General features: G+C 41.9%; 1 long non-coding RNA gene across 1 annotated transcript in view; it reads left to right on the top strand.

Moving 5' to 3' along the window:
* The first annotated feature begins 1,280 nt into the window (after positions 1-1,280).
* LOC111820372 (uncharacterized) overlaps positions 1,281-12,099 on the top strand; it is a 12,069-nt gene continuing 1,250 nt past the window's right edge. The window contains exon 1 of the long non-coding RNA XR_002823909.1: positions 1,281-1,464. This is a non-coding gene — a long non-coding RNA (uncharacterized LOC111820372). The remainder of the gene's footprint in view (positions 1,465-12,099) is intronic.

Raw genomic sequence — 12,099 nt, 5'->3', positions numbered from 1 at the left:
CTGATATTTGCCTTCATGCTATCTATCCCATGCTGACATATTCCTCTCAGTGGTTTAGTGGATGCAGGGATTAAATCTGAAGAGAAAACTTTACTAAAAAGGTCTTTCAAGAGCCTGGAAGAAGGAATAGTTCATGAGCCAACTATTAGTGACAAGACCTGCCCCCCACAAGTGAGAAGGGTAGTTCTTCCCAATCAAGCTTCATTTTTCAGGATAGAATAAAATGGGTAATCTTTCTCGCTCTCTGAAGTTAAAAATACCTTTTCAAAATGAGTTTGTCGTGTCTTGTTGCATAACACTGAGCAGTATTTATAGAACACGAAAATGAATATGAAAACTTGTATTTTGATTCATGGCATCTGAGAAGTGGTGCTTTCGTTAACAACTCTGACTTGAATCTTTACTTCCAAATGACTGGAATTTTTCCTACTCTTTAAAAATATTTTCTGACCGGGGATGGGGAGTGAGGGGTAGGAACAGGGAGGAATTTTGTTCCTAAAGACACTAACGTTATCAGTTGGTGAAAAAGCAACTACAGGTATTTTGTCTGTCAGTCTGACAGCTGTCTTCATGTAGCTGACAACGCAGGAAATTTTGTCCCCTACTATTGAATACTGTTAATTAAAGAGATAAAGATTGCATTTTGCTTGAGTTAATTTTAAATAAAGGCTTCATTGAAACATCTCTCAGTAGGTACAGGTACTCGCAATTGATTGGCAAAACTGTGTACCTAAGATTTTTATTATATTGACTCCAAAATAATTAGGTTGGCAAAGCCATTATGAATATCTCTCTTCACATTAATACAAATTGCTGTTATCATTCTGTTGTTTTTGAAAGGATGACTGAATCTTACCCTGAAATATATTTCCAAGTTTTGCCAAGTATTAAGGTGATTGATTTTATTTTTTATTAGATACTTAAGTTTCCTTCTCTTTTTTATATATTGCTTAAAAACAAACCTCCTTCTACGGGCCTCCTGCCTCCTAAAAGGCTCCTTGTTCAGCACAGGGAAGATTCCTTGCTGATCAGATTTTCTCCATTCTTCTCTTTAAGCAAATGCTGAAGGATTTCAGGAGCTCGCCCAAGCTATCACTTTAAAACCCTTAAGGCTGTTTGAAAGGCCTCCAAAAAAGCATGACATTCAATCAAAGTTCAGTAAGGGAAGTTTTAATGAATAAACTTAGTAAATTAGAAAGCACTGCGGCAGAGCGATTAACTCCCATTTGTGCATTAGTGTTGAAATTAATTAAAATGTTTAAGCCATAGGAGGCAGGCTACCTCGTCAGGACCTGGCTCTGCCCTCCGAGTCAGTCCGGATCCAGGAGTGATTCATCTTACACAGATGAGAGGGGGATAAAAAGAAAAGAACAGTCAGGACAAATGTGTTTTCAATGGTGCTTAGCAGCGGGGAGACCATTGAGACTTCAGAGCAATGCTGCTGGAGTGTGACATCATAATACGGTATGTACATTGTGGAGTGAAAAGGACTGAGCACACACATTCCTGCCCTCTATCTTTTGGATTGGATCCCGTGTACGTTAATTTCTCTGCCTGGCAGAATGCTGCAGTCTGCTGTCTTAAGACCACTCCGAAATTAGCACTGTTTCCTTGACTCCTTTAAAACCCACTTGCCACCGTTAATGCCCATCCCTAGGAGTCTCACCCTGTGTAGTGACATGTAGCGGAGGGCTTGGTGCCCCAGTGTATTTCCCTGAGATTAACTCCATAGAACGTAGGAAAATATAATTGCCTCAAACAGACTACTCAGACACACACAATGGATTTATTGTTAAATTCCCTTGACAATGTGCAGAGCAGAAACCATCTTTTCAAGAAATCCCAAATATTTCATTCCCATTAGGTTTTTAAATATCTTGTAAGCTCAATTTCTTTCCAGAACTATGGGTCTGTGGATCTTCTTATGGAAACCCATTACCATGTGGCTGTTTAACAAATCTGTGCCTGCTTAAAATTATAAATGACAGCCCATTTCATAAAGAGAAAAGTCCTCTTTGACAGGAAAACAATCTCCGTTGGTTCTCCTTGGGTAACAACTGGGTTCACGTCAGACCCATCATCAGAGCTGTTTCCAAAATAATGTAGCAATGGGCTGCCACTCATATTTCATTGATCAAAATTAAGGGGTTTGCGAAAATTAGTGACCTACCTGCAAGTCGGAAATACTCCCACCTGGAGGAAATTATCATTTGCTACACATCTACATTCATAACTTTAAAAACTGTTTGTCTTCCTTACTTTTTGCCCTATAGATTTCTTGTCAGCCACAATGTCAGAGGTCACTGTCAGAGTGTCCCTTTGGTACCCATTAACTATAACCAGCAAACTTGTTCACTATTGATCCACAATGTCTAAGTATCTGTTACGGTGGATATAAAAGGTAGCTTCACATCTTTCTAAACAGATAATTCATAAAGGCCAGGGGGTCAGGGCTTGTGATATATTATTCTTTCTCTGTATCTGTGACTGAAGGGAGAGAGAGAGAGAGGAAGAGAAGGAGATGCCAAGGGTCATGTGTATTAGACTAGAGAGTTAGAAAGTTGTGTGTCAATTGGACAGATTAACATCCATATAAATAATAAAAGGCATTAATAATATTTGCTCATGACCTCATTATTGATTCATTCTACTAAGAAGCCGAGGCTCCCAGAGTGAATGAAGACCGAGTTTATTTTTCACCACTAAAGTTCAGCTGAGATTAAACTCTAAAATGGAAGTCAACTAAAGAGAGTAAACTATATTCTTGGTAGCCATATATTGAGTTCTGGGATTGATACATTTTGCAGGTAATACGTCATCTGGGACAAAGGAACTGTGTGGGGAACAAGAGCCTCAGATAGGAAGTGTTAAGAATCTGCTGGGCCCTGAGAACCCAGCACATCACATCTTCCTTTGGGATTGTTTGATTCTTCATGTTACTTAACCTCTGCGGGTTTATATTGAACATTCAGCAATACCCGGCAGAAGCCATTGTTAATGTACCACACGTTCCCATCCGAAAGTAAAGCATCTCATTAGAAGCACAATAAGGATCTAATGAGTGAGCCTTGCTCACAAGTTAGCTGACATCGGGCTCATTTAATGCTGTTTATGGTCTTCTAACCACCGAAGAACCCAGGGATGGTGCACTTTCTCAAGACTACAGTTTAGAGGAAAGTAAATTGAGATGAATCACGGTGAGGTGAGATAGTTAAAATGTCATGCTCCGTGAGTTTGAATGCATCCTTCAAGTTCTGAGCAGTAAAATGCAACTCAACACTGAAATAAGGGAAACAAAGAAAAAGCAGATAACCGACAACACAAATCCTCCTTTTTGTGACAAGGCTGCTATGTGGGGGAAGATCAAACAGCACCTTTTCAGCACCATCCCTAAACACACATACATGCACACAGGGGCACGTGCACACACTCACACACATCCACACCCTCTCCCAGTCGCAGCTTCCTATTATCACTGCACTTCATCACAGCTTTTTATATATTTTTTTAACCTACCATGGGTGAGGGGATGACGCTTCAAAATTACTAGGTCTCGGAGAGAAACAGTAAACTTCTAGCTTTATCTGTTTACGAATGTTAGCTGAGGTTAAGTCCCCAGGCTGGCGGGGTAAACGACAAATTGTCCCCGGTGAATGTGGGAGCTAGTGATGATGTGTTTTGAGAGGCAGGATGGGCCTTATTAACTAGAGAGGGTGAAGGAAGGCATGGGGGGTAGGGCATGGGCGGATGTGGGAGCTATGGGAATTGCTTCGCCGATTTCTCAACAGAGCCCCATTCATTTCCAGGATCTACTGACTCTATAACTCTTTAAGTTAAAACATCCTAAGAGAAACCCAGGAAAGACCTATTTCCTGGAGCTACCAATCTAAGTTAGTAGTCTGACCCTGGGAGTAGCTTTTCTTTATGGGAAACCCAGTTATTGGGACAACCAAGGTCTTGAGGGAATTTCCCTCCAGTACCTGTGGTTCTTAACCTTTCTGTGGATCGAGGACCCTTTTGAGAATTTAACAAAAACTATGGTCCCTTTCTTGAGAAAACTGTTGATACACACAAAATTTTGCACATATTTTAGGGATTCTTAGAATCCCTGAGGTTGCTGTAGATTAAGAACCCCTATTCTTAAAAAAGGGCTTTTTGTTTTTTTAAAAAAAAAACAAATGGGCATGAATAGAATCTGCTCTTCTTCAATTCTCTAAAGAAAAAATGAAGCTTAAAGATGAGCCAGCCATTGTAATCTTCAGACTCCAAATAATACTGTCCTTAATAATAATCATATTCAAGTATCATGTTAGTAGTCTCTATGGACATCTCTATTCTTCATATATTTTATTTTTATTTAATGTTTGGAGATGTTGTAAAAAGTGACTACTGTTTCAAAATGTGACCTCTGTGAGGTTTAAAACCTACTGAATCAGATGAGATATGAAAGCATTCAATATAATGTATGACTTAAAGCTCTGTTTTTAAAACTTTAATAGGAAATGTCTAACTCTTAGATCACTGTTTCTAAAGCCTGGCAGACAGAAACATGTCTTTTAAAAAGGTCTAATTTATATACCAAACAGACACCCAGCAGGTAGAAATAATGCCTTTCCTCTGTACCCCATGAAAATCTGAACCTTTACTTTGCTCTGAATAAACCTCAGCTCCAGCAATATTTTAGCAATTATAATTCATCCAATTTTTTTTTTCAAGGATATTTCAGATATTGCGCTAGTCAGTGGGATATAGAGATAAACAAAGCATGATCTTGTTCTCGGGAGGACAGTTGTATGCCTATACCCAAGGAGTCACTGTGACAGCTTAGCCAGCATCCATTTCCTTCTTCCTCCTTTCTGCCAGAGCTCCATTTTTATGCAGGCACTCCCTCCTTCTCTACATAAGCTATGTGATTTAGGGGAAGCTGACTCTGATTGGCCTAAACCAATCATGGTAATCCTAAACATGCCCTTGCCAGTGATTGGTTCAGGTATCCTGGTTTCAGCCAATTATTGCTTAGCATTCCCTTGGTGATGGTTATTGGTCCAGGGATGAGCATATGACCTAAATTGGTCTAATCATATTAAAAGGAAGGACAACTAGGGAAAGTTCTCTCCCTTCACCTCTAGGTGTGTTGTCCCAATTGCAGTTAGCATCTGTCTTTCTACCGTCAGAGAGGATAGCCTGAGGACAAAGCTACGACATCCAGGAGAACAGAGCTGAGGAATTAGAGAAATTAAGGTAGAAATCCTGATTGTACCACATCCGAAGCCCGCTCTATCTCCAAATGGCTTTTATGTGAGACAGTAAATTTCTTTTTTGTCTAGTCCTATTTGAGTGGTTTCTGTCCCATGCAGTTCAAAAACTTCCTGAGTGTCACCCATATCATTGCAGCCCAGGACAATAGAGTCTCCCTAGTATACTCTGGGGATCTTCAGAAGGATACTTAATCATCCTGGGGGCAACTTTCCAGAGGAGGGGATGCTTGAGCTGAGATTTGAAGGCTAAATAGGAGTTAGATGGGCAGACATGAAAGGGAAGGGGTGTAAAGAGAAGAACAACTAAACAGAGGCCTGCTGGTACCTTCAAGTGTATTGGGAAACTTGTATGGCTAGACTGAAGAGAGCATGGAGAAATATTCTGGGAGATGAGGCAGGGGAGGAAGGCAAGGGCCAGATCATGAAGGGCCTTGTACTCTGTGTGTATGTGGACTTTCCATTGGAGGTAATTGGGAGCCATTGAAGGATGTCAAGCTCTGAAGTGGCATGATCAGACACATGTTGCATTTTAGACACATTGTTCAAGGCCAGTGTGGAAAGTGAATTAGAGAGAACAGGTCTGGAGACAGGGATATCAGGTCATGAGTTTCCATTTTGCTGAAACTCTCAGGTATCCTATCCCTATATGTGGCAGCAGGAGTTCCTTCTGGATGGTTCAGGCAAGGTATCTGTGAAGGTATAGAGCAGAAAATGTCACTGTTAATCAAAATCTATAACAAGATCCAGCTAAGTGAATATCTGCTGAGTGCTCATGACTCAGAGAGCTGCACAGGGTCATGGAAGAGCCCCTTACTTGCTGTGTGACCTTTAGCTAGATGCTAAACCTCTCTGAGATTCTGTTCCTCCTTTATAAAATGGATATCCTGATACTTGGGTAGTACAAATGATTAACACACTCGGCTGTTAACCAAAAGGTTGGAGGTTCAAATTCACCCAGAGGGACCTTAAAAGAAAGGTCTGGCAATCTACTTCTGAAAAGTCAGCCATGATAACCCTATGGAGCACAGTTCTACTCTATCACACGCTGGGTCACCGTGAGTTGAAATTGACTTGATGGCAACTGGTTTAATATCTACCTCACACTGTTGTGGTGAATAAAATAACACATATGAAGCATTTAGCACAGGGCCCAATAGTTAACAAAGACTAAATTAATGTTTGTCGACTCACTTGCAGACTGGGTGACTGGATGACATGAATGAATAGTTCTCCTATTTATACTAAATATATGATTTTAGATTTGAAAATCTACCAGATGAAGAAGTTATTCCCACTGCCTTCTGAGGTAAGTTTAGTTCTTGTGGAATTTTTAAAAAGGAGGGCAGATCTGCCCACAGGGATTGCAGAAGCTCTGTTCAGTCATTAATTAAAACAACATGCTTTGCAGCCCTGCGGATGTGTAGTTTTCCATTCTTAGGACTGAAAAAGAAGCAATGTTATAAATTGCTCTGGAATGAATTGATTTGGAGTTTTCCATGTCACATCCACAAGGGGCTTGAGAGACTAGGTGCATAGGATGCTGCCCAGCTGGTCTGTACATCCTGAAGGCAGGAAGGTCAGAGAGATGCTTGTCTGTGCTCCTTCCCGTGAGATTTTAATATGTGTTGAAAACTGAGCCAGACTCCTGGGTCCCCTAAGTTGACTCTGCCTATTTAAGGATGGTAGGGCAAAAGGAATGGCTGGGGTAGGGTAGTGGGGAGCCATGTCAACCTGCAGGTGCTTTCACTTCACCAGAAAACATGGGAGGCCCAATGTGCAGTGCTTGAGAGCTTTGCCATCAGAGTCATCTGGGTTTGAGTTCTGGCTTGTTCACTTACTAGCTACGTGGACTTGAGCAAGTGACTTAAACTCTGAGCTTTAATTTTTTTGTCATTTGAAAAAATGGCATATACCTACATCTATGCTGTGAAGTGGAGCCCTGGTGGCGCAGTGGTTAATAACTCAGCTGCTTATGCCGTAAAGTGGATATGTATCTACTCCTAGAGTTGTTAAGAGGATTAAATAAAACATGTATGTAAAGCATGTCCTCAGCATAGTATATGACACATTGTAAATAAACACAAGCTATTATGTTTATTATGAGTATTTATAATGCACATCTGTAATTTTGAAGCTGTCCTTCAATTAGTTCCCCTTCCTATCAGCACTTGGATTTCCTTTTAGGGAAGTACCTTTCCTGATTAGGTGCAGTCCTGGTGCCCTCTAGTGAGCCAACTGTTCACCATAGAAGTTGAAGGGGTCCCTGAAGACTGTCCACCAGATCTTTTCTTTCACCACCTAGTAGCCATGGGGTGAGCATGTGACCTGAGCTTAGCCAATCAAAATCTCTCTCTTGAGACATGAATCAGGCACAGAGTGAAGCAAGGGTGGAAAAAGCAGTGAGGTGGTGCCTGGAGAAGACAGCTTTCCTTCCTTTTGCTCCTGTGAGTGTTTCAGCTCCTTTCTATGAAGTGCCCTGTTTCTTAAGGGGGCCAGAATCCATCTCTGCTACTTGCAACCAAAGGAGCAAAGCACAATTACTCTTTGACCTTAGAAGTAAGTGCTTCCCTTCCCATCCTGTTTCTCTTCTCCTTTTTACCCCAATATGCACCTCCACCACTGCCCTACATGGAGCGTTCCCCAAACACAGCCCCATGCATTTCATGCCTGGATTGCTAGGTCCATGCATTTCTTCAAGATGATTCACCTGCTTGGATGCCCACATCCCTACCTTCATCCTCCAACAGGCAAATTCTAACTCATTCTTCTAGCCCCAGCTCAAATGTTACCTGCTCTGGGAAGCCTAGAGTGACTGCCCGCGGCCCAGTAGTGCAAAAAGAATTAAGCTCCATCTTTTCCACTCTCACACTGAAGCATTTACAGCACTGGCCATGTTGTGTCACCGATTTATTTGCTGCCGTTTAGATTATGTGCTCTTTGCTGATGGGGATGAAGTCTAGTTCAGATTTGTGTCCCCAATCCCTGGTCCAGAGGAAGAACACAAAACATTTTTGTTGAATGAATGATATTTCATACAAATATATGAATTGCACAATTTTATGGGCAATCATTTATATTTGGGGTACATCCAGATAAGTTGAGGGCAATAGGCCAATTCTATGAGGAGCCCTGGTGGTGCGGTGGTAAAGTGTTCTGCTGCTAACCAAAAGGTCAGTGGTTCAAACCCACCAGGCACTCCGTGGCAGAAAGATGTGGCAGTTTGCTTCTGTAAAGATTTACAGCCTCAGAGACCCTAAGGGGCTGTTTTACTCTGTCCTGTAGGGTCACTATGAGTTGGAATAGACTCGATAGCAATGGTTTGGTTTTTTGCGAGGGATTTAAGCCAATTCTACATGCTACCTAGTTCTCCCAGTAGTAATGTTGAGCAAATCTGTCCTTGTGTTAGTTACCAAAATTGATAATTTGGATTGATCTAAAATTTTTAAGGTCATTATCTCAGCCTCTACTTTGAGAGTAACACAAGGAATAAGAACTGTAACTGAGCTTTATATAGCTCTGACCATTTGCCAAGTACTTAAAAAAAAAAACTCCATTGCCATCAAGTCGATTCAGACTTATAGCGACTCCATAGAGTTACCAAGGCTGTAAATCTTTATGGAAGCAGACTGCCACATCTTTCTCCCATGGAGTGGCTGGTGGGTTTGAATTGTCGACCTTTCGGTTAGGAGCCAAGTGCTTTAACCACTGCACCACCAGGGCGCCAAGTACTTAATATATATTAACTCATTTAATCCTTATGATGTCCCTATGAAATAGATGCTGCTATGTTTTCCCTTTCATAGATGAGGAAACTGAGGTAAGGGAGGTCAAGGCATCTGCCCATAGTTACCTGGCTGACAAGTGGAGAGCTGCGTTTCCTCCCTGGGCTGTGCTTTTCCACACGAGGTTGCCTCTCTGGGTCCCTGAGGAATGAGCGGACTCTTGATCATTCCGACATCTCTCAGAGCTGTGTCACGACTTGGGGACTGGAAGTAGACGGTGATGGCTGTGTGTGGACATCTGTCTACCTTGTAAGAAGCATTCACAAATGAGCACAGAGCACAGACACAAAGGAGCTTACTTTTTAGCTAAGCCACAGTGGGGTAGTGATGAAGAGGGAAGGCAATCCTCCCATGATATTTGAAAACTCTGAGCTATTGAGCTACCTAGAGATAGCTCTTGAGCCAGTAACATTCACGTTGCTCTTGAGTCGGTCTCAACTCATGGTGACCACACGTGTTACAGAGTAGAACTGCTCCATAGGGTTTTCTTGGCTGTAATCTTTTACAGAAGCAGTTCACCAGGCCTTTTTTCCCTGGAGCCCCTGGGTGGGTTCGAATCACCAACCTTTAGGCTAGCGGCCACCAGCAAACCACTTTTCCCACCAGCTTTGTTATTCCCCTTGGCTAAATTCAACAAGCTGGATTTGGTAGGCAGTAGCGGTGCAGCAGTTAAGCACTCAGCTGCTAAATCCAAGGTCAGCAGTTCAAACCCACAAGCCACTCCAAAGAAGAAAGACGTGGCAATCTGCTTCCGTAAAGATTACAGCCTTGGAAACCCTATGGCGCAGTTCGACTTTGTCATATAGGGTCGTTATGAGTCAGAATCAATGAGACTGCAACGGGTATGGGTAGAGGGTAGTAGTTCAATGCTTAGGGTTTTAAGTCAAACGATCCTGTGTGTGAAGCCTGGCTCTGCTCGCTGTTACTGTGTGTGTGACCTCAGGCAAATTTCTTAACTGCTTTGTGACTCAGTTTTCTCATCTGTAAAATGAGGATGATAAAAGTCTCCATGCCATAGGTTAGGTATAAGAATTAAATGAGATAATATGGGGAAGGAAGGAGCCCTAGTGGCACAGTGGTTAAGTGCTCAACTGCTAAGCAGAAACATCAGGGTTTGAAGGCACAAGCCACTCCACGGAAGAAAAATGTGGCAATCTGCTTTCCTTGGAAACCCAATGAGGCAGTTCTACTTTGTCATATAGGATCGTTATGAGTCGGAATCAACTCCACAGCAATGGGTTAATATGTGGAAATTACTTGATACCATATCTGGCACCTACGAAGTACTTATGTTGTACAAATATCAGTACAAAAATTCCTTCTAGTTATATGAAATTTATTGGCTATTTAGGGAACATTGGGAAGGAAAAGAATAGGGGTGGGAAGAGAGGGTTCCATCCACTTTGCCACAGAGAGTACAGATCTTAAAAACTAGCACGACTGCCTGAAGTCCTGTGGACCACTCAGTTCTCTATAGGGTTCCATTGGGTATGAGCACAAGATAGGGTGGTTTTCACACCCAATTGTCAGCACTGAGAACTCTGTAAGATTGTGCTATATCATTGTCTTTTTTATTACTCTTTCCCCCCTTCAAATTTCCAGTTTCAAAAAACAAAACAAAACCTTTAATGCTGAAGTTGATCAAATAAGCTTATTTTATTACTAGTGCCTTTCTCTAAACAGCTAATAACTCTTGCAAATCCTGAGCATTCCATTGGCTATAAGACCCTGTGATTGGGTGAAGTTAGCAATAGCCTGGTCCTCAAGGAGGAGAACAAATCCCTGGATATCACATACAGTTAAGCCTCAGATACTAATTGAAAGTTGGCAGTTGGAATCCACCCAGAGGTGTCTGGAAGGAAAGACATGGCAATCTACTTCTGAAAGGTCACAGCCATTGAAAACCCTACGGAGTACAGTTCTACTCTGAAACACATGGAGTTGACATAAGTTGGAACAGACTTGATGGCAAGCAGCAGAAGCAAAGGGAGGGCATGGTTTATCCAGGCATCAGTATGCACATGACCCAGACCCTGCGGGAGGTGGGAGATGGTGGCTCCCATCCACCAGCCCATTTAAGCTTTCTGCTTTGCATATTCCAGATTCAGCTACAGAAAATCTTCCAATGTTTCCTTTAGAAACCACGCCTCGCTTCAAAGCTTTCCACCAGCTACAAAACAAACATATACAAATAAAATAAAGTGTATTATTGAACTTAAGAAATATGATATTCTCGGGATGCATCTGTCTCAGATTTTAGTAGTACTACTTACATGGCTCACAAATTAGACCAATTCTCCAAGGGACCCTTGGGTTGAAAATTGGCGTAGAAATGAGTATAAGTGTATGAAGGCATTACTGAACCCCAGCCATCTTCTCTCCCGGACTACTCAATCGCAGGCACATTGAAAACATGTTAATAAGCCCTCTCCACGTAGGATTTGATAGGATGAAAATAAATCTACTGCCATCCTCTCTGGTCTCTATTCTGTTAGTGCCAAACATTGTGACGTGAGAATAATGCTCTAAGTAACATTTTGAAAAAGCAAATCCCATAGAATGATGAGGACCTTCTGAGACTGTGAGTAGGTGTTGTCAACTTCATGGCTGGCATCACTGTGAGCTGCCACCAATGGGATGTGGAAAAATTTGTAATGTAAAAATTAACGGAAATATTGACTTACTTATGCACTCAGCAAGGAGCTGGCAACCCTGGGAATCTCCAGAAGAAATAGTATAATGCAATGTACAGGATCCCAAAGAATTCTGAGGCAATTCAAATGACTAAAGAGCACTGTCTGTCTTGAAAAGTACCCTTTTCCCCCTTTCAATACTTGAGGTATTTAAAATGACACTTTCTCCTCCACCCAGCTTTTGAGCTACACTGAGGGGATGAGCTGGATAAAAACGCGTTCTCTAAAACGTAAGGACCCACGGCGCTTGCCAGTTTCTCAACGGATGGACATAATTCTGCAGATTCTAATTACAAAAACATCTGTGGGTCCTTCTCCTGAGGGTGCGAGGGAGACGAGGGGTGTTACAAAGTTGTTTTTTGCATA

This window comes from Trichechus manatus, unplaced genomic scaffold, assembly GCF_000243295.1.
Source record: "Trichechus manatus latirostris isolate Lorelei unplaced genomic scaffold, TriManLat1.0 scaffold00003, whole genome shotgun sequence".
Taxonomy (NCBI): Eukaryota; Metazoa; Chordata; class Mammalia; order Sirenia; family Trichechidae; genus Trichechus; species Trichechus manatus.
This window is presented reverse-complemented; position numbering and strand designations above follow the sequence as displayed.